This window comes from Hemitrygon akajei, chromosome 4, assembly GCF_048418815.1.
Source record: "Hemitrygon akajei chromosome 4, sHemAka1.3, whole genome shotgun sequence".
Lineage (NCBI taxonomy): Eukaryota > Metazoa > Chordata > Chondrichthyes > Myliobatiformes > Dasyatidae > Hemitrygon > Hemitrygon akajei.
Genome location: NC_133127.1, coordinates 81,361,732 through 81,384,631, shown reverse-complemented (window position 1 = coordinate 81,384,631; position 22,900 = coordinate 81,361,732). Strand labels below are relative to the sequence as shown.

The 22,900-nt window shown below is 38.7% G+C and overlaps 1 protein-coding gene across 1 annotated transcript in view; it reads right to left on the bottom strand.

The window, feature by feature from the left end:
- The window catches only part of smad1 (SMAD family member 1), a 91,791-nt gene extending 69,289 nt beyond the window's left edge, over nt 1-22,502 (bottom strand). The window contains exon 1 of the mRNA XM_073042939.1: nt 22,359-22,502. The gene's annotated coding sequence lies outside the window, so the exon portion shown is untranslated. The remainder of the gene's footprint in view (nt 1-22,358) is intronic.
- Nucleotides 22,503-22,900: the final 398 nt, after the last annotated feature.

Genomic DNA, 22,900 nt, shown 5'->3' with positions numbered 1-22,900 from the left:
ACTTTCTCAAACAGAACAAAAAGTTTGGGTGTTGTATTACCAGAGCCCTGTGAATAGCATCTAGATTTTATTACAACTACAACCAATACCCAACAGATCGTACACATTAGTCTGATATAGCCTTGATATTACATGTAGCTTACAAATGTCATCCAAAAATTTATGAAGCTATGTACATGCAATCTGCATATTGATTCAAACTTACACATTTTAACAAGTATTGTAAGCAAATAAATGCAGTTGCAAGAAAAAGTTTGTGAACCCTTTGCAATTAACTAGTTTTCTACATTAATTACTCATAAAATGTGGTCTGATCATCAACTAAGTCATAATAATAGCCAAACACAATCTGCCCAAACCAATAACACAAACAATTGTACTTTTTCTCATCAATACTGCATACACAATTTGAACCATCACCGTCTATGTTCAAAAAAGCATGAAACCCTGGGGTTTCAAAAGCATGAAATGCTGAAGAGAAGGTGAAAAAGAACAGCAAAGGACCTACAGAAACCTTTAAAACTTGCTAACGTCTCTGTTCGTGTGTCCACTATAAGGAAACACCAAACAAGGAAGGTGTTCATGGAAGGACACCACGAAGGAAACCACTGTTCTCCAAAGAAAAAAAAAGCTGCACATCTCAAGTTTGCAAAAGACCGCCTGGATGTTTCACAATGCCTCTGAGACAATATTCTGTGGACACGAGACAAAAGTTGAAGTTTCTGGCAGAAATGCACACCACTATGTTTGGAGGGAAAAGGGCACTGAACGCCAACACCAAAACCTCATCCCAAATGTGTAGTATGGTGAAAGGAACATTATGGTTGGACAGCTTGCAATCATGAGGGAACAATGAATTCAAAATTGTATCTAGACACTTTGCAGGAGAATGTCAGGGTACCAGTCCGTCAACTGGAGCTTAATAGAAGTTGGATGATGCAACAAGACAATGATCTGAAACACGAGTAAATCAATGGCAGAAGAGTTTAAAAAGAAGAAAATTTGTGTTTTGGAATGGCCAAGTCAGAGTCCAGACCTTAACCCGAGTGAGATGCTGTGGCATGACCTGAAGGAGGCTATTCATGCAGGGTATCTCAGAAATATTGATGATCTGAAACAGTTTTGTATGGAGGAATGGTTTAAAATTCCTCCTTGCCGATGTGCAAGTCTGATCAGCAGCTATAGGAAATGTTTGGTGGAGGTTATTGCTGCTGAAGGGATTCTAGCAGTTATTAAATACAAGGGTTCACAAACTTTCTCCAGTTTGGACTGTGAATGATTAAATAATGTATTCAATAAAGACATAGAAAGTACAATTGTTTGTGCTATTAGCCTAGGCAGATTGCATTTGTCTGTTATTGTGGCTTAGAAGAAGATCAGACCGCATTTTATGAGTAATTAATGCAGAAAACCAGGGAATTGCAAAGGAGATCAAAGTTCTTATTGAGTCATTTCTTTTAAGTAATGAACTGGACTTGGTAGATTATCCCTAGAATAGCTTCAGGTTTACTTCCACTTTAAAATCAGAGCATGCATGTTGTCACTGGGCAAAAAAATCATACAGCACTAGATTTTTGCGTACACTGGTCATTACAAATTAGAGGGAATATTGATAGTGGTGTCTAACAACAGATACTTTGTCTGAAACTCCAACTATATCAACTGCAAATGCCATCAAAAATTAAGAAGGCATGCAAAAATGATTTTTTTCCCCACATCAGTTCTTTATAGCCTTTCACAAACAGTAGGTGTGGACAGTACTCAAGGTCCTAAAGACTAATTTACACAAAACTTTGGGTTTAAGGGGAAACGGGGACAACACAAAAATGCTTTTGGCAGAGAATACACACGATCACCAACTTGGTTCAGAGGTTTACTGGGTCACCATGTCAACCTGTAACTGTTACCTGCTCAGTTGAGGAAAAACACCAGAGACACAAAATTACCTCTGAAACGGTTTTTATTCAGAGAGGAGTTCGCAGCCCCATGCACTTTGGGCGTAAGGTAGCCAACTCCCAATTTGTTGGTTTACAAAGGTCATACTTATACCCAAAAGCAGGGTACTACATTCGCAAATATGGTTACCCATTCAAATTCATAAATTGATTGGCTATTGCATAGTTAAGCATGCAAAATACTCAGAATTTAGCAAAGGTTAAAGTGTAATACCTAGAATTAATACTGACGTACTTCAGGACACTTGAAATAGGTATCCTTAAAATATTTTGCCAAGCACATTGTCTTGTGGTTGTCGGTTCCCTTTTCCTTGTGGTCTCCACGTCTGGCCTGGCACCTTATTTTAGCTACCTCTCCTTACTTCCTCAATGACATACCTCTCTCTTGTCCTGTCTACATATTTTGCTACACTTACCCCTCGCCCACCCCCTCTACACGTACCCCTTACCCTCTTCACATTCTCATTCAGTATAAGTCACAATTATTACTAACATATGGCTTTGAAGAATAAAGATTTAAAGACTCCGAAGTAAAGATTTCTAAGGCTTCTGTGCCAGCAAGGAAGTTCAAAAATCAGATTGATATTTCCAAGAAGTGGATAAAAAGTTACAGAAGCTCTTTAAGAAATGAGGGGAAATTATTTCAAATATTTCTAGAAGAGGTACAATGGTTCCTTTCAACTGAGATAAATGAACACAGCTGGGATTTTAATGCACTTCAGTATCAACAATCTCTTGTATAGAATTTGGCTCATCTCACCTCTCAATACCAGTAAGAATAGGTCCTATCAGCTTAATATTTACTCATATATCAGCCTCTTTATCCCAAGAATCAAGTAATGGAAGTTTCAGTACTTCAAGTAAACCCCTCTTTAACCAAGGTGGAGCAAAGCTACATGCAAATCTCCAGTAGTGGTTTCATCTACACCCACTACAGATGTGACAAGACTTCACTCTGCAATAAAAACATTCATTTGTCTTCCAAATTATGTATTTCACCTCCAAGATAATGCTGCTTCTCAGCTATCAGACCTCTAAATATTCTGCAGATTTTTCCCAGTTAAATAATAACTGCTTCTTCTTACAAAAGCAGGCAAGTTCTCATTTCCCATATTAGAGTGCTTAAATTTTGCCCAGTCCCTTAAAACAATTCATTTCCCATTGCAGTTTTAGGTCTTTTTCATAACTTGCTTTTCCCACACTCCCCTTCTCTCTATACTGGCCACCTCACTCTGCACACTCAGTCCTGGCACAGGGATTTGACAAGAAACACTTACTATCCCTTTCCTCCTAAATGCAGCTCAACCTGCTGAGTTCTTCTAGCAGATGGCTTGCCTTCAATGTTTTCCTACCTTAGTACCATGGCACAATTTAGTTAAGTACACTCAGTCTCCTTATTCAAGTCAAAGATAAACAGCAAACACTGATGTGCCAGCATCTATCCCTATGGCACAAAGCCAATAGTAGTCTGGCAATCTGTAAATGACTGATTATCCTGACTCTTGTTACTCAGCTAATTTCTATCTATTCTTATGTATTACCCCCAACTTACTAAGCTTTTATTTGGCAGCTATAAAATACATTCAGGAAATTCAAATACAATATAGCTACCAGTTCTTCTTTATCCAGAACACATGTAACATCCTTAAAGAGCTCTAATAAATTTGTCAAATAATTCATTTCATAAAACTTTGTTCACCCATTAAGGCCAAACAGAAGAGGGTAACACACTGACAATGCAGCTGAACAGACTTTAATTCTGACTGAACTCGTTGTGCTGTGTGGAACTGGGATGTCTCCCTGTGACTTTGAGTTTTTCTAGCACTTGCTTTGTACCACATTTCAAAAGTGTGGGAGTTGGGTTAACTTCACTGCTCTCAGTGGCAGCAAGGAAAACTAGGACAGGAATAGCAGACATGATGGTCATGAGGTGGTGAGGTTACAGGGGAAAGGTTGATGAAGAGAGATCAATGGGATTGCTTTGATAGATGTCATGAATCCAATGAGCTGAACAGCCGCCACTGTATAGGAAATTATGGAAAAATAAATTACCCTTATTAGCCACACTAGCAATTTTTACCATCCTATCCGCATTCATGATATCACGAGATTGGTGATGGCTGCATGTTGGGTATGACAAATGACATGGAATTAGGTATCTCAAATTTATTCTGAAGTTCTAAAGTCAAAGCCAAAAATCAAATTTGAATTTATTCTCATAAGCACAAGTACACACGAGCTCAACCACAATAAAATAACTCCTTGGAGCAGCATAACAGCATTCACAAAAACAAATGTTTTTACAAGAAAACAATTAGAACAAAGTCTGTTTTAGTACACTCCAGAACAAGCTGTGCTAAATAACCAAATATATTTACAATACAGGTATTTACATATGTGGAAAATTGTCCAGGTAAGATAAAGCTTTCGTTTCTCACAGGTACATCGAGACACTGAAACATACAGTGAATGTGATTCACTCCATCTGATAATCAATAAATGCTGGCCTTGTTTAGAATGTCCAGATCACAAAAACATATGATCAAGCTGTATCAACATGTGTTACGAATTTCTAAACATCCAGCTTCTCCTCTTTTACTAATGAATTGCAGCTCCCTCCATTTTATTGTAATCTCAAATATGGACATTACATTTGAAATCTTCCACCTAACTGCAAAGTTCCTACAATCCAGTAAACTTTGGAAAATCACATTTTTTCTATGCATAAATGAAGGACTAAGTCCAGTGGACCTGTTAGCCTTCAGTTCCACAAACTTGCCTAGTACTTTTATCTATGTGGTAATTGCTTTTAAGTTCCTCCACCCCTTTTACTCCCTGATTTTCTATTACCGGTATGCTTTTGGTACTTTTCACCTAGACAGAAAAAGTATTCAATATCTCTATTTTTCTGGTATTAGCTCCAAAGAAAGGTTCACCCTCAAGGTGACTAACATTCACCTTAAGTAACTTCCCTTTTATATTTCTGATAAAATTTCAATTTGCCTTATTTTATTAAATATTTCTAAATCAATCCCTTTCACGGCTAAGAATCTGCACTACAAAAGAGCCTCTTCTGGTTTACATACAAGATCCAGACTCTTGTTAAGAGATAATTTGGCAAAAGAGAATGTTCTCAAGGAAAAGTGCTTGTAATTTATCACAGTGAACCTGAAAAATGTTGGCATACACTAGATAAGTTATTTACTAAAGCACAAGAAAGCACTTCCTAGTTCTCATTTAAGATCTTCTTTAGAATCCTCAAATGGTACTTCTTGGTAACATCTTCCACCAATGCAATGGACATATCATCCACAGCAAACAGAGTGAACTGTAAACTACTTCTGACAGAGAACAAGACTGTAAATAGTGGAGGAAACAAAATGCAACAACCTCCCAATACAAGGTGCAGCAATTTCTCCAGGAACATTTTAATTGAGGGAATATGCATTACGTGCCCGAATCAATTTCAGGCACATAATGCAGAGTGGTCACCAAATATGACTGATAGCAGAATTGCCCAACATCTCATTCTGGCTGGCATAAGTACTTTCAAAGGACTACAGAAACATTACAGCATAGGTACTGGTCATTTTGCTCTAAAATTAATGCCTTCTTGTGATAGTAATCTAATCTTATTCTCTATAATTCTAGGAATGTTTTGTACCTTACTGGATATTTTCCCATCCTCAATCCAAGTACTTGGTCCAGCAAGGAGTTACTTACCTGTTTCTATTCTGACCATACAATATCTAGATCAATCGTCTTTATTTTGTCAAAACCACCCATTTCTTTAATGCATAAATAAACAATATGTACCTGAAGACAAAATCCAATTCTCTGAAAACTTTCTCTATATCAAAACTCCAGTCACCTCCTCAGGATAAACTATTCTGCATGCAACCTGAGAAACCTGTGTGCTTTCATTCCAGTCCAGTAACTTTTCCTTCTCAGAGGCTGCCTACTTTCAGTTTCAGTATGTTGGACAACTAATCCCAAGCAAATGTTCATTTATTCACTATTTCAAGACTTGATAATCTAATGATAATCGACAAAGTCTCCCTCCCTCACCTCTGAAGATATACTTACCCTGCACTGTCCAATTCACACAATGCTATATTGGCTCCCGATCTTCTAAACACCTCAATTGTAAAGCACCCAACCCTCTGTTTAAATATTGCCTTCTTCTATATCTGTAGCCTCCAAGTTTAAAAGCATAACTTCACCTCAAGAAACCATTTGGTTTCTTTTACAAGACCCATCCCATCAATAATGAATTCACTACAGCCAAGTAAATCCACTTCCTGGAATTTCCTTGTGAAACACACAGCTCCTTAAGTCACTTCTTTGCTCAAACTTCTGATATTCTAATCATCATTCTACAATGACATTTTTTTAAAAGTGCATTTGTTTAATAATAAATTACATTTATGGTTGTGCTATACTTCTCATGAAAATTTCCCCAAGACTGATATCTACCCAATAAGGCTCAAAAAACAGGGTATTCACAAATGCTCAAGCAATAACCAATGGTCAGCAAAAAGCGGCAAGAACCATAATAAAAACACAACATGTTAAGACTGTTATAAGGTACTCCCTCCAATACACATAAATACTCAAAACAGTCTGCTGTAGCATGTTAATAATGATCAGAGGATGCATAAGTACTTGGTCCAAAGCAGGGTTTCCCAACCTGGGGTCCACCGACAGCTTGCTAAATGGTATTGGTCCATGGCATAAAAAAGGTTGGGTACCCCTGGCCCAAAGGAAGAAAAATGATTTGTTTCCCTACTTGGAGCTGCAGATACCTGAAGAGAATTGATACGTTTTGGATGTACAATTTTCTCATAGTTCAGATGACCATTACATCTGCAATGGTAATAGTTTTCCAATGCGCCAAGCACATGATCAGAATTTAATTTTGTTCTAACAACCAAAACTATTAGAAACCAGATAAGCAGGACAAAGGTCTCTTAGAAAATTGTACTCAAGATTAGATGAAGAAAACACTGCTTTTGTGCCCACACTACTTGAGCAGTTTAATTCAACAAGTTCATGAAGTAGAACTTAACACTATACAATACTTTACAATAATAACTTTAATTTTCATTAATGAACATAACCCAATGAACTAATTCAATGAGATATTTAAATGATAAATTGTCACAATTATGTCAACATAGGTGGAAATGTTTATGTCTAGTCTAGCACCCGAGAGCAAATATCAAGATTATTGATTGGTTTAAGATATTTATAAACCCATTTGATTCTTCTTTGATCTGCAAAAAGTCATAAAATGTAAATATATTTTACTATTTAAACACACTTATTGGTGGTTTTGTGTCCATTTAAAGGGCCTTGAATCCTTACAAATGAGTGGATTCATCAGAAGCTTTACAGAATTGTTATTGAGAGTTGGACAGGTGCTTTAGTTCTTATAAAACAATGAGTGCCTGTAACAAAATTAAAATCAATACTAATGATCAAAACCAACTAGATCACACAACTTGTGCTTTAGTCTAATCTGATCTGCTGAGTCGGCCAATTTCTGATAAATTACAGTCAGTCTGAAATTACTGAAATTAAATTTAATCTCATATGTTCTAGTATAAGGAAAAATGTACAAAAAAGTTTAGTAAATGATTAGGTAGATCCAGCGGGAAAAAACTAACATACATACATATTTTATATATATCATACACACACACACACAGTGCTAAGATTTCTAGGCTGATGGACCAAGAATAAGCAAAGTAACAGAAAATTCACTATGCACAGATGGCAATACAGATTACAATCAGGTAAACCACAGCCCTATTAGATGGGATACCAGGCTCAATGGGCTGAGTGGCCTCCTGCTCCCAATTCATATTTGTGAGCATAGAATTAATTAACTTTGAAGCTAAAGCACTTGTGCTGAAAACTAAGTTTTGAGATAAATGCAGTTGAACTGAATTCACAAAAGCATGTGTCTGTCTAAAAAAATTATAGCTTTCACATTTTAAAAAAATATCTAGAGTAAGAGAACCAGTAGTGAAATCTAAAACTTAATCCCGTTATCAGCTTCCCCCACAAAAGTGAGGAATTTATACCCATGTCAATTTTGGGCATGATTTAATTGTCCGATTCTTTAAGAACCCCATAGCAGTGGAAAGTGATGCACCTACCAAGACGGAAAAGAAAAAAAATCAATGAAATCAACAACCCAAAAGGTGCATTTACTGATGTATACAACACTCCAGACCTTTTCCCCTTCTCTGGTTACACAAAACTAGTAGTGAAAACAATAGAGTAAATCACACCAACAAAAGGAGTGAGCACATGATGACAAAGTACTAATCTAATTACTGGATATCCACTTGACATTCATACTCCTCACTAGTTTGTGTAACACCATAATACATTGATTAAACTAAAATGTTATTTCCCTTGGCATAAACTCTTGAAGGAAAAGATGGATACATAACGACCATAAAAGATCACTAGCACCTTGCTTAGCATTAAACATCCACTCCTATGAAAAAGAAAGTTAAATAAATTAGCTCCACTTATTAGCACCATGAATTTGCATCATTGGTGTACCACTGACAGTACTGCTTAACTGAAAACCGGACAAACTTCTTCCCTCACCAACCCCCCTCCCCATACACTTGTGCCAGGAACCTGGTGTTCCAGCAGCAAATATCCATGCCTGATCAAGTGACTGTTTATGAGGCCTGTGACTAGGATTACCATAGTGAGCAATAACAAAGTGAGAGCTTACTGTCTCTTACACATGTACTGGTGAGCTTACACAAGTATGCATATGCACAGAAACAATGAGAAACGTACTGCAGCACCACAAGCACATTGTATAGCAGCATTCGCAAGAACAAACAAAATACCAGTTATACCCAAAAAACAATGTTCAAATTACAACTACCAATATATCCTGTTCACCCTGCTCTGCTGGGCGAGAAGCTGACAGTGATGCAGGTGGATGCTTCCCTGGTGTCATGGCTACGGTGGGAAACTTTGTCACATGGTGCAAGCAGAATCATCTGCAGCTTAATGTGAAAAAGACTAAGGAGCTGGTGGTGGACCTGAGGAGGGCTAAGGCACCGGTTTCCATCCAAGGGGTCAGTGTGGACATGGTGGAAGATTACAAATACCTGGGGATACGAATTGACAATAAACTGGGCTGGTCAAAGAACACTGAGGCTGTCTACAAGAAGGGTCAGAGCCGTCTCTATTTCCTGAGGACACTGAGGTCCTTTAACATCTGCCGGACGGTGCTAAGGATGTTCTACCAGCCTGTGGAGGCCAGTGCTATCATGTTTGCTGGGGCAGCAGGCTGAGGGTAGCAGACACCAACAGAATCAACAAACTCATTCGTAAGGCCAGTGATGTTGTTGGGGTGGAACTGGACTCTGACGGTGGTGTCTGAAAAGAGGATGCTGTCCAAGTTGCATGCCATTTTGGACAATGACTCCCATCCACTCCATAATGTACTGGTTAGGAACATGATCTCGGCGGTACTGAACATCGATTTACAACCCCATCTTATTACCGCAATTTTTGGTTTACCGATGATGGACTCACTCCATTTATCTCCTTCCGCCTGTCGAATGATTGCTTTTCTCACTTTGATGGCTAGAAGATCTATTTTGTTGAATTGGAAGGAAATTAATCCTCCCACGGTATTTCATTGGCTTTCTCAAACTATGTTATGTCTAAATTTAGAAAAAATTAGAAGTGCTGTATTTGATACTTCTATTAAATTTGAAAAGATATGGAGACCATTTATTCAATATTTTCATATGATGTAATGGCCCTGTGCCAAGCTTATTGGTTTTTTCAGCTTTAATCGTATGTATGTTGAGAGGATCGGAGTTGACGACATTGATGTTTATGTATGCTTGTGAGATACTATAAACAGCCCTTTTTTTCCCTCTTTTTTTTGTTTTTTTTTTCTTTCTTTGCTTCTTTTTTTCCCTTAGATATTAGATTAGTAGGTTAGTTAACTTTTCATATATATATTTTTTTCTTTTTTTATATTATATATTATGAAATATCTAGATTTACCTTGTTCATATATATACTATATGGTTTATGTTTCGGGAAAACTTATTTATACTGTATTCATTGCTTATGTATTCCTTCATGTGTAATGGGAATTTGTATGTTTGTAATCCCTTTATTAATATTTTAATTGTATTTTGTTCATAATATTTTTAATACTAATAAAAAGATTGAAAAAGGAACATGAATACATTCAGCCAGAGACTCATTCCACCGAGATGTAACGCTGAGCGTCATAGGAAGTCATTCTGACCTGTGGCCATCAAACTTTACAACTCCTCCCTCGAAGTGTCAGATACCCTGAGCCAATAGGCTGGTCCTGGACTTATTTCCACTCGGCATGATTAACTTATTATTTATTTATTTATGGTTTTATATTGCTATAGTTCTACACTGTTCTTGGTTGGTGTGGCTGTAACGAAACCCAATTTCCCTTGGGATCAATAAAGTATGTCTGTCTGTCCCCATTTTATTCATTAGTGTCATTTCTCGCTTCTTGTTTCTTTACTAAGCACAAGTCCTACCACTTAATGCAATACTGTAACATATTAGCATATCAAACAAATTTACACTACTCCATATTTTTCAGATAAAAATCAGCCACAATCGTACAGATTTCCAGAATCTGCAGTTTTTCATTGACTGATCAATAAATATATCCACAAATTAAAAGCAAACACCATTACCAATTATATAATACATTTCCTTTCCCAAAGAAGAACATATGCAAGAATTGTATTTTTTTTAAACTTTACTTTGCTGGACTTGGAAGTCCCATACAACCCAAAAGGTTTCAAAATAAAACTCTACCATTAAGCCATCACAAGACCAGTTGACAATAACCAGGAAGTGGAGATGCAAAGCTCAGAGTAAATTTATTATCAAATTTCTTATATGTCACCATACAAGACACAAGACTATAAGACATTGGAGCAGAATTAGGCCACCTGGCCCATCGAACCTGCTCTACCATTTCTTCAGGGCTGATACACTTTCCCTCTCAAGCTCATTCACCCGCCTTCTCCCTGTAACCTTTCACACCCTAACTAATCAAGAACCTATCAACCTCCGCCTCAAGTAAATACACAATGACCCGGCCTCCACAACCATCTGAAGTCCACAGATTACAGTTAAAGAAATTCCTCATCTCCATTCTAAAGCAAAGTCCCTCTTATTGAGGCTGTGCCATCTGGTCCTAGACTCCTTCACCATTGGAAACGTTTTCTTCACAACCACTTTTTCAAGGGCTTTCAATGAGATCCCCCACACCCCATTCTTCTAAATTCCAGCAAGCAAAGGACCAGAGCCATCAATTGTTCATGTGATAAGCATTTAATTCCTGGAATTTTTCTTGTGAACCTCCTCTGAAACCTCAGGATATCATCCTTTCTTAAATAAGGGACCCAAAACTACTCACAATATTCGAGTATTTTATCTCTTGTATTTACACAGTTTAAGGCACACTAGTGCCTTATAAACTGTGCAAATATAAGAGATAAAGTAACAAATATCGAGAACACAAGATGAAGAATCCTTGAAAGTGAGTCCATACATAGGTTGTGGAAACAGGTCAATGATTGGGCAAGTTGAATAAAGTGATGCCCATTGGATCAAGAGCCAAAAGGATGAGAGGTAATAAATGTTCCTGAACGTGGTGGTATGAGTCCTGAAGCTCCTGTAACTTCTTCCTGATGGCAGCAATGAGAAGCGAGCATAACCTGGGCAGTGGTGGATCCTGACAATGGATACTGTTTTCCTGCCACAATGTTTGGTTTCCTTGTGCTCAATAGTGGGGACAGCTTTCTACGTGATGGTCTAGGCCATATCCACTACTCTTTGTAGGTTTTTCTGTTCAAGGACATTGGTGTTTCCATACCAGGCTGTGATGCAGCCAGTCAATATACTTTCCACCACACATCTCCAACATTTGTCAAAGTTTCAGATGTCATGCTGAATCTTTGCAAACTTCTAAGTAGAGGCAATGTTGTACTTTCTTTGTAATTGCACTTATGTGCTGAGCCCAGAACAGGTCCTCTGAAATGATAACACTGAGGAATTTAAAGTTGCTGATGCTCTCCACCTCTCATCCCCTGATGAGGGCTGACTCACGGACCCCTGGTTTCCTCCTCCTGGTCAATAATCAGCTACTTGATCTTGCTGACATTGAATAAGAGGTTTTTGTTGTGGCACTACTGAGCCAGATTTGCAACCTTCCCCCCCCCCCCCCCCACCAAATACTGATTCTTCACAACCTTTGATTCAACCAATGACAGCGGTGTCATCACCAAACTTAAATATGGCACTAGAGCTGTGTTTCATCGCACAGTCATAAGTGTAAAGCAAATAGAGCAGAGGGCTAAGCACACAGCCTTGTGGTGCACCTGTGCTGATGGGGATTGTGGTGGAGATGCTGCAAGGCATGAAACCTAACTAAAAGGAGTCACTTAAAACGAGTGAAAGGAAAAGAAAATTGAAAATAGGATGCATGAACCTGCTCTCAGTGACATGATACTGGATGCATCCTGAGAACTATTTCACAGTAAACTGCAAGATGAGGACAACAGATCTAACAGGCAAATTTAAATCCAAAGTATTCCTTCACATAAAATGGAATTTCAAAAACAATGAAAACCTTATGGATTCATGAATGATTGCAAAGCACTTGGTAAAAAGTTAAGATGGACTGTAATAAAGTTTGCATTAGTGATCCCACCCAAATTCAATCCCAATAATCTCTCCCCACCAGCACACTAAAGTATTAGCAACTAGAATTCAGTAACTGGTTGCATCACCATCCTACTTTTTGTAGGATTTTCTGTTTAAGAGCACTGGTGTTTCCATACCAGATTTGTGATGCAACTGCTGCATAGGATCAGAAAAAGGCCTCAGAGTGTTTCAAACTCAGTCAGTTCCATCATGGGTACTACCCTTCCCAGCATCAACGATATATTCAAAAGGTGATGTCTCAAAGGCAGCACCCATCACCCACATCATACCCTCTTCTCACTGCTACCATCAGCGAGATGGTACATAAGCCCAAAAACACACACCCAACATTTTTGGAATAGCTTCTTCCCTCTGAACCAGCCCATGAACACTTTCTATTTTGCTCTTAATTTGCACTACATATATCATAAGACACATACAGTACTGAGCAAAAGTCTTAGGCACATGTAAATTCTGTAAAGTGAAGCTGCTTGCAAAAGTGAAGTTTCTAAATATCAAAGTACTATAAAGAGCAACAAATAGTAAAAACTAAATCAGATCAATATTTGATTTAGTTTTTTGTTTACTGATCAGAGTAATTTTTTGATACTTTTTATTTGATTACTTTTGAAATCATCTTTGTTTTACAGAAATAAGACTTCTGCACAGTACTGTACATACACACAGTACATTGAAAAGTATTCAGCCCAAAACTATTACACATTTACTGTCTCATTTTCTAAATTTAAAATATATTGAAAAAGGATTTTTGTGCAAATCAAAACATTGTGCATCATGACCAATCAAAAGAAAATTTCAAAAACTTGTCAACAATTTACTGAAAATTAACAACCAAAATTGTGAGGCTGAAAAAGTACTTATTCCCCTGTAATTACCATGCTAACTTTCCTCCAGTGCAATACTGTATATTGCCTTACCAAGTGACGAATAAAAATTCTCAGTTAAATTGATCAAAATCCCTGGCTGTAATACTCACATGTGAACAAAGGGGGCTGAATACTTTTACAAGGCACTGTATAATATATACACAGTATACGAGTGGTCACCAACCTTTTTAAGCCCAAGATCCCCTACCTCGGCTTTAGTGAAAGGCGAGATTGACCCCAGATCGATTAGTTACACACATGCGCACTGGGGCAAAAAAGACCGGAAGTAAAACCCCACAACCCAGAAGTAAAAATAATGTATAAACACCAGGGGTCACCACCCTTTTTGCACCACGGACCAGTTTAATATTGACAATATTCTTGAGGACCGGACGACCGGGAGGGAGTGGGGTGTTAAACACGACCGGAATACAGCGATACTCAAAACAGGTTTCTTATGTCCAGTCTATTCCGCAATTTAGTTTTTGCGGCTCTCGTCACTTAACTTCTGTCCCACTTGCTCACGTTTTTTTTTTCTGCTGAAAAAACTCAACGCGTTTGTCTTTAAGTGCAGGGTGCTTGGACTCAAGATGCCGAAGCAGTTTTGGGGGCTTCATTGCCTCGTTAGACAGCCTCCGGGCCCAAACTGCAGCCTCTCACCTGCCCGCCACCAGACGCTTTGGCCAGGTGCTGCTCGTCATGGGTGGGGTGAGAGGACAAGGTACAGGCCGCGGCGGTCGCAGTCCAGAGAGAGTGACCGACCAGCGAGGAGTGCGACAGGGCCCGCGCCCGACCCCTTGTAGGATCTATCGGCCGAAAGAAAGCCTGTTTCAGTAGATCGCAGTGCGGTAGCTGCTCTGTTAACTTACAAAACCCAAATTAGGTCGTCTGCGAATATTTTAGCACTGGCTTCCCCACGAACATTCGGTGTGCTAAACAGGTTTAGAGGTGGCGCCCATCTGTCCACTCTCCAGACCGGTAGCAACGGCACTTCCCGTCGGCTGCGTGAGGCCAACCAGTGATCCCTGGTGTGAGGCTGTCACTGCGTTTAGATGACTGATGACCTCGCGTGTATTCAAGTTCAACAGTGGCATGACAGGGAATGAGGAAATTACATTGTTTCCTCGCGGCCCGGTGGTTGGGGACCACTGAATTACACTGTGTAGTGTTTGGCGGGGGAGCTACACGCATGCACACTGGGCAGAAAGAACGGAACTAAAACCCCGCAACCCAGAAACAATCTCTCAACAGTATTTGTGTATTTTTCTTTTTTTTCCCTCCGGGATCTACTGGGAAAGCCTCAAAGATCGACCAGTCGATCGTGATCGACGGGTTGGCAACCACTACTGTATACTATATTTAGTTTTTATGTATTACACTTTACTGCTGCAACAAAACAAATTTCATGACACGTCAGTGATATTAAACCTGATTCTGAAACTTCTAAGCTACTTCATCTATTACAGCCGTGAAATACGAAGAACTAAAATTTGAAGATTAAAAGCGATCAAAGCATAATTTTAAAATATGAACGTAAAGAAAACTACTGTAGAAAGCATACAAGCTGCACTTACACCACAGATTTAACCAAAAAGTGTTAACTTTTCACAAATGTCAAGCTGTTTGTAGATCCAGAATTGGAAACCACCATGACACCAGGCAAAACGGCAAATCCTCTCTCTCCAATTTATACTGTTGCTAGAGCCATACAGCTCACTAAAAAGCCTGGCAGAGAGTAATTCAATCTTTCAGATCTGATGTTCACCAACCACTCACATTGTACAGCATTAGTAAAGCACAACTGAATTACAGCCCTGTAACTCACTCCCAGACATTTGTTACCTCGCGTAGAATATAGATACCACAGTGCAGAGAATGATGCATCGGTGTATTGCTCATGACATTTTTCACTTTAAAGGTGGGAACGTATGAGAGTATGGGACCAAGCCTACAGAAATAAAACCCCCTTGGACAGCAATTATTCAGTTTTCACAGCAAGAGCAAACATTAAAAACAAAGCTATCCTGACCTTCTATCAGTCTGCTATTCCAAATGTCAATTTACACAGGTCAAAGACTTCTCTAAAAATTGTATCAGATCTACTGAACTGGTTTAAACAGGCATTTTTTTTAAAAAATCTCAGTAATAATCAAATCTATTGGCCACCCACTGCTCAGAACACTAAGGCCACACCAAACACTTTGATTTCCTGTCCAATCAAATGGTTTAATTACTACATCTGGGATAATGGGCTTACTTCTTGACTTTCACTGACTGACCTGATGTAGACGAGAGTATCATTTTGCACCATTTCTGAGCTGTAAATCAATTGAGGATTTCAAAGAAGGTTGAAGAGCCCGGTAATGATGCTTTCTCTGCAGTCTCTGGGGATTCCACATTACAAGGAATGTACATTATTTATAAAGAGTAGCTGGTGTGTCCATTAAAGCTTTCAGGCTCAGAATAAACAAGAGTGTTTGCATTTCAACCCTGACAATCTATGCTGCACTCTTAAATTTTCTCTTTACATAGCTCCTGTCAATTATAAATTATCAGCTGCAGGCAACCACCCTGTTACAATAGTTCAGGTAATGGAAATTCACAAATCACAACCAAAAATATGAGATAGCGGTTGAATATTTGCTCTCACAGAACTTGTGTCAATTTTAATTGTCCCCAAACTTGTATTTCCTGATGCACGTGCAGATGATGTGGCTTCCCATTACACAAAATAGCATTACAAAAACGTTTCCAGAAAGATGTTTAAGAGTGTAGCATAGATATTGTTAGGATCACCAGTATTTTTCCTGGTGCTTGCTCAGCATTTCCACTCTACTGAATATCACAGAATTTTTAACCTGAACCATCAGGCAAGACCTCATGTTTACCAAAACAAGGTGACACACTGACAGCCAACAGGCTGAAGCTAGTAAATATCAATAAAGTTAAAATTTAAAACCCACTAATTTGTAGAACTAGAATGAACAATCAGTTGCGAACAAAACTTTCACATCAATGTCCCAAAGCTAATGACAGCCGATAAGCACTACTTGGTTACTGTTGCAATGTCACTAGAATATGGAGACGAACACCGCATCTTCAAATTAGTAGCACAGAGGAGCCAGGATTATATGTCTCATTCAAAAGCATGGCAGCTTAGCAGTTAGCACGACACAGTTACAGCTCCGGGTGGCATTGCTCAGAGTTCAATTCTGACACCATCTGTAAATTCCACCGCTGTTGTGTAAGGAGTCTCTGTCCATCTTCCTTGTGGATGCATGTTTCCAACCAACCCCCCCCCCCCCCCAAAGACACACCAGTTTCCTCACACAACCCAAAGACATACCAGTTAGTAGATTAATTGGTCATTGTAAACTGGCCGATGATTAAGCTTGGGTTAAATCAGTGGTTGCTGGGCAACATGGCTTCAAGGTCTGGAAGGGCCTATTCAATGCTGTATCTCAATATATATATAAAGCAGCATATCTCAAATAATACAAGATCCACAATACTGCATTGTAAAATCAACGCAGCTGCAAATATTCAGACACAAGAGACTGCAGATATTGGAATCTGGAGTGATAATCTGCTGGAAGAACTCAGCATGTTGAGCATCATCTGTGAGGGGGAAGAAATTGTTGACATTTCAGATTTTCTGAAAGAAACCTGAACACTGAACCTCAAACTCAAGAAAAACACCAAAATCTATCAATTAAACCACATATGTGGGCATTTCAGCTTCTGGGAAGTTCTGACACTAACTCATTTTAGTGGTAAATGTAGAAAACTGACCCAATAGAAGAAAAAAACAAGAGAAAATGAAAATAAGCATGGTTGACATTTTGGGCAGAAACCCTTCAGCAGGACTCTGGTGGGTCTCACTCTGAAACACTGACTGTCCTTTTTCCCCCCCATTGATGACCAGCTGAGTTCCTCCAGGATTTTGTGTGCATTCCTATAGGAGAAGAGTTTAGTACATCTTCCTTACTTTTCATAACTTGTCACACCAGACAGTCAGCCATTCTTGCCTGGTGTGTAGTGTCAGGATTGGTCTCCTTTCAGATTAACCAGGTCATGATATGAATGTTCCTGACTCGACCCAGGTTTTTTTTAAACAAGGCAGAGTGGTTAGCTCGACGCTCAACCCAGCACGGATGGAAAGTGTGCTCGGGGAGAGGCTGACTGAGTTTGAACTTGGGAGACTTTGCTTCTGAAGTCCGGCGCTGATGCCACTGCGCCACCAGCCAGCTATCTTCCTTACTGATTGGTGCTTACAGAACACCTTTCACTGTCTGATCTCACACTAGACAGCTTCAGTGGGCTCAGACTAAAGCAAGACATGTACATCCACAAGGAGAAAGTTATGTTTATTAACATCGTCTTCCTAGAAAAAAACGTTTTAAATAGTGTTAAGTACTCTCAACATACATTTTATTCCTAAAACAATTCCGCAACAATATTAAAGGGAATACAAGATTTTACCCTATCTACTAGTCTTTCCAAAATGGATTTGATGTTTAATTCTAACTCCTAAACATACTCAGTCATTGGGACTAGTTCAAAAAAGGATAAAAAAATGTCTAAGATACAAACTGGTCTGAGAAATTCCTGTCCTACATACCCAAAATACAGTTACTACACTTCAACCAAGATCAACTGATAATAATGAATGGCAGTCTGGTTGATTTTTCTCAATAAACATTACCATATATTCCATCTTTACAGGTGGAAGAGGGCAGACGACCTAAAAGAAAACTTAAAATTATCCTGGTTTGTTTTGCTCATAGCAATATCTACAATTGTACTTTCTCAATGTACAGACTAAAATTTGATGATTCATACATCCAATATGTTGTCAACCATGAATCAATTGATGTCATTGTCTCCTGAGATAAAGTCACAAGTTTAAAGTCCCATTTAACTGACCCAAGCCCAAATTCTGGGCTGACACCTTATTGAAGTAACAAGAAAGTTCCACTTCCAAGGCAGAATTTAGAAAAGAACATACTGGCCAACATTTAAGATGCAACAAGCACTAAAAACTGATTATCTGGTCATTATCACATTACTATTTCAGAACACTTAGGCTACGTCCACACTACACCGGATAAGTCCGTAACTGAAGCTTTTTCTCTTCGTTTTTACCCTCCATCCACACTAAAATGGCGTTTTCATCCCCCGAAACCGGAGCTTTTCATAAACGCTTTCCAGGGTGGGTATTTTTGAAAACGTTGCTCGGGCAGATCAGTGTGGACAGCATAACCAGAGAAATCTGAAAACGCTATCAGACAGCAGCGCGCTATTTCATTGTTTTCTTGAACGCAACCTAACAATTTCAGAACAGACGGCAATGAGACTGAAGCCAGAAGAGTTAGAAATTCTTTGACCCATAACTTACTGAATAAGTAAGTATACTCACTTTGCCCTGTTTTCTGTCCTTGCTCGTATGAAGGTGGTTTACTTATTTATACAAGTACTTCTCTGACAATAGATGTGTAACAGCCTAATGTAACATTGTATGGAAATACAAGATAATACTGATGCAGGCATTAAAACATTTATACATTTAACAAGGTGCTTTATTAATGCAACAGAGTTAGTCAGTTTTTCAATGTTTGTCGTCAGCCGGGTCAATCTGTCCGTGAACTCCCTGTCGGTTGCCTCCATACCCTCCAGTATTTGTTTTTTTTTACTTTTAAGTTCTCCTGCACAACAGCCAACAGCTGTCCGTCATTTTAAGTTTTTCTAGTCTGTAACTACACAAACGCGCACTTTTACGGCGAGATTCAACACCAGACACGTCGCTTGTTTTCGGTAATGTGTCCTGCACATGCCCAGTAGGAGGAGATTCGCCAAAATCTCCGTTTCAATGTGGACAGAGGTATTTTCAAAAACGCATAGTATGGACGCCTATCGTTTTTACGTGAAACCGGTGTTTTCAAAATTATCCGATCTAGTGTGGATGTAGCCTTACTGCCTAGTTATTTAGCAGAAATACTTCAATAGCAAGAGTGCTTTCAAACACTGAAAGGATTGATGTAAAACATATCTTATTTGCTGCAAAAGCTCTTCTACAAACTCACTTGCACCCAATACAGAACAAGAAGTCTTCGTTAAAGATCAAACCTCCTGTCATTAGGTTTGCCACACGGTGTAAGTTTTAAAGATGCAAAATGACACTCCCCTTCTTCTATAAACTATAGTTTTAAAACTCAATCTTTTTTCACTTTCCCCTCAGTACTACCCAATGAAAGGAGGAAGGTGACAATATGAGCAAAATGAGGAAAAGTGACATAGGCACTGTACAATAGCAGTTTACAAACTAAAGGGAAATACATCACAATTCCACATTCAGTAATAATTATCTGCCGCCCACTGAAATCTATTTGTTTTCATTTACACCAAAATCCTGAGATAAATCCTCTTCTAAGACCCAATATGGTTCAGCTTAAAAAAAATTCTGTTGGGGACTCGTTTTTTTTTAAAATTCAGATCAAAAATCAGAATTTGACAAAAATGTTCCCCAGCAGTAATGTCTATAATACCTACCAACTGAAATGCTTTTATTCGCATTCAGTTCAGCAGTAATAAGACTACACCTTCAAGGATCTCAATACCAAATTCAGTTATCTTTTTAGTTAATAACAAGTAATGAATTACTCACCATTGTAATGAAGAACCAATGATGCCACTCCATCAGCATTTTCTAGCCAAGTCATAATCTTTGTACAAAATCCAATTATCCATATTCATTTGAGAATTTTATCAGCCAGCCTGAGGTGATGCTTTCAAACTAGGCACAGCCATGCAGATAGAAAGATTGCACCACCAACATCTGGCTTGCTATACTTAACCAAAACTGCTTTTCTACTGCCCATTCACACAAGCAACTTATCTGCTTGCAAAACCTATACAAACCCAGTAGAGGAGAAGGGAATGCATAAGCACAATTACTACAATGTACACTGGAATCTTGTTAAATGCCCAAAATTAATCTAGGTTTCAAAAGTTACTGAAGACAAAGTTTGCTGTTAAGAAAATACGCCATGACAATAATACAACATTAATTACCTGAATAAAAAAGGTCAGAGGATATACAGATTTATCAATTACAGGGTGAAATTGATGCCAATGTGCATATGAACTGTAGATCAGCTTAATAACTTGGTCAGAGACTACCTACTAATTAAACATAAACCAACATTTATGGGTTAAAATTTTTAAAAATTAACAGGGTTCTGGATCAGCTACAGCATGAACTGGCTTTGTGGCTGTGGACTAACTTTCGTGAACTTTAGTCCTGAGTAAGTGTTATTTGTTTACATTTTTATTGTTTGTACAATTTGTTCTTTTTACACACATTGGGTGTTTGAAGGTCTTTTAAAAAATGGGTTCTATTGGGTTTCTTTGCTTTTGTGGCTGCCCGTAAAAAGACAAATTTCAAGGTTGATATAGTATACATTGATAATAAATGTACTTTGAAATTTAAGGATGTAACATTAATAAAACAACTGGGAAGATATTTTACAACAAACAGTTGAACTCAGAGTGCAGGAAGAACATAAATGAGGGTGAAAGATACTAATAGTGAGAGGATACAATGAAAAAAAACAACACAAGGACAAATTTCCTGTCCTTTCGGTAACTGAATCTCTGCCTTGAACTGATTCCTGTCAAAGTGCCAAAAAGGATGCTTGGCAGATAATGCACTACCACATGCAAAAAAAAAGGTCCTCAATACAGATAAAGGAAATCTACTGAATACATTACATCGTAACGTAAATGTTAATTCACACTAGACATTTCAGTCACTGCATTGATTTGCAGTTTAGACAGACACAAAAAAATCAAAACCTCTGTTATTTTTGGATATAAAATTTTCATACAAATTCAAAAGACTTCGACAAGAACGTAATACCATATTCTATCATATTCAGATAATGTTCAAATATTCATCATTTAAATTCGATCGCTTTACAACACAGGTATTCTTTAAGGAATATTTACTTAAAATATTCTTCATCGCAGCATTAGACTAAATGCTTTAATTACAAGTATAAATGTGGGGCATCTTTGATACTTTGCGTTTTACTGGATGACCCGTGAAATGGAAATTGAATCAAGATGATTTCACAGGATTTATATCAAAGCTGGATATAAACGAATCACATTCAAAACCTGTTTCATTTAATAAAGTACATAAATGAAATATGATCAAAAAGATAGGATTCTTAAAGCTATAAAGCAGTACTTGCCGCACAACCAGAAACTGTTAAATGTAAATGAAATCATTCAATGCATTAGTTTACATCGTTGGAGACTGCAGTGAGTGGTTGTTACAACTCCATTCCAAAAATGTTAAAAAAAATCTATCCTTTCTTTTAACTTTCAGGAGGGAAAAAAAACTTTCACAGCAGCATTCACGATACTGGAGCTAAAATATAGTTACACAAAGGGACCAACAAGCGAATTCAGCAGCTGGAAAGCGGGGAGTGTTGAAACTAAAACGAAGTTTCCCCGGAGATCAGCTACATTTCCCCCCACCCCGGCCTCTGGATCTGACTACTTTTTGCCCCTTTCCCCGGTGACGCCATGTTGGTCGAAAAGTACTTTTTGGAAAAAGGAGGCACAAGAACGCGGCAACTTTCCTCGTTTAGAAGGTTTAGCACCCCCGCAGAAAGAGAGCAAACGGGAGCCGAAAGCGCGACGAGGAAGCGGCGATTGCGGGGACGGTCGGTACCGGGCGAGTTACCTGGGCCGCCGAGGCTGCCTTCCCTGAGCCACCTCCACTCCATGTGCGGCTCGATCAACAAGCTGCGCAGCGCCGAGCCCGGCCCGGCCCGGCGTCAGCCAGCCTGCGCCTCTTCACCGCGCCCGCCCTGTAGCAGCCCGCGGCAGCGCCGCACTACTTTCCCAGGAGGAGCTGGAGCCTCTCCGATCTCCCACCCACCCATCCATCCATCCATCCATCCCCAACCTTGCAACGCTGCCCAGCCTTCCCAGTGCCTCCCGCGCTCTCTCGTTTTGCAGTTCGTTCATTAGTTATTTACATGGTCCTATTATTGTTCTGTGCGCATTATTGCTAATTTTCCATTTATTTTCCAGTACAGAGTTCTTTTTAATTAAGCACCATTACATATAGAAATTACCGCCGGAGGCTTTAACAGGCTGAAGTTTAAAATCAAATCTGTGTTACTTCATCAAAGTTCCTGATATTTGTGAGAAATGAAAAAAATATATCTAATCAAACCGTCATTGGTCTAATTGTAATATTAAATCAGCATTTGTATAGAT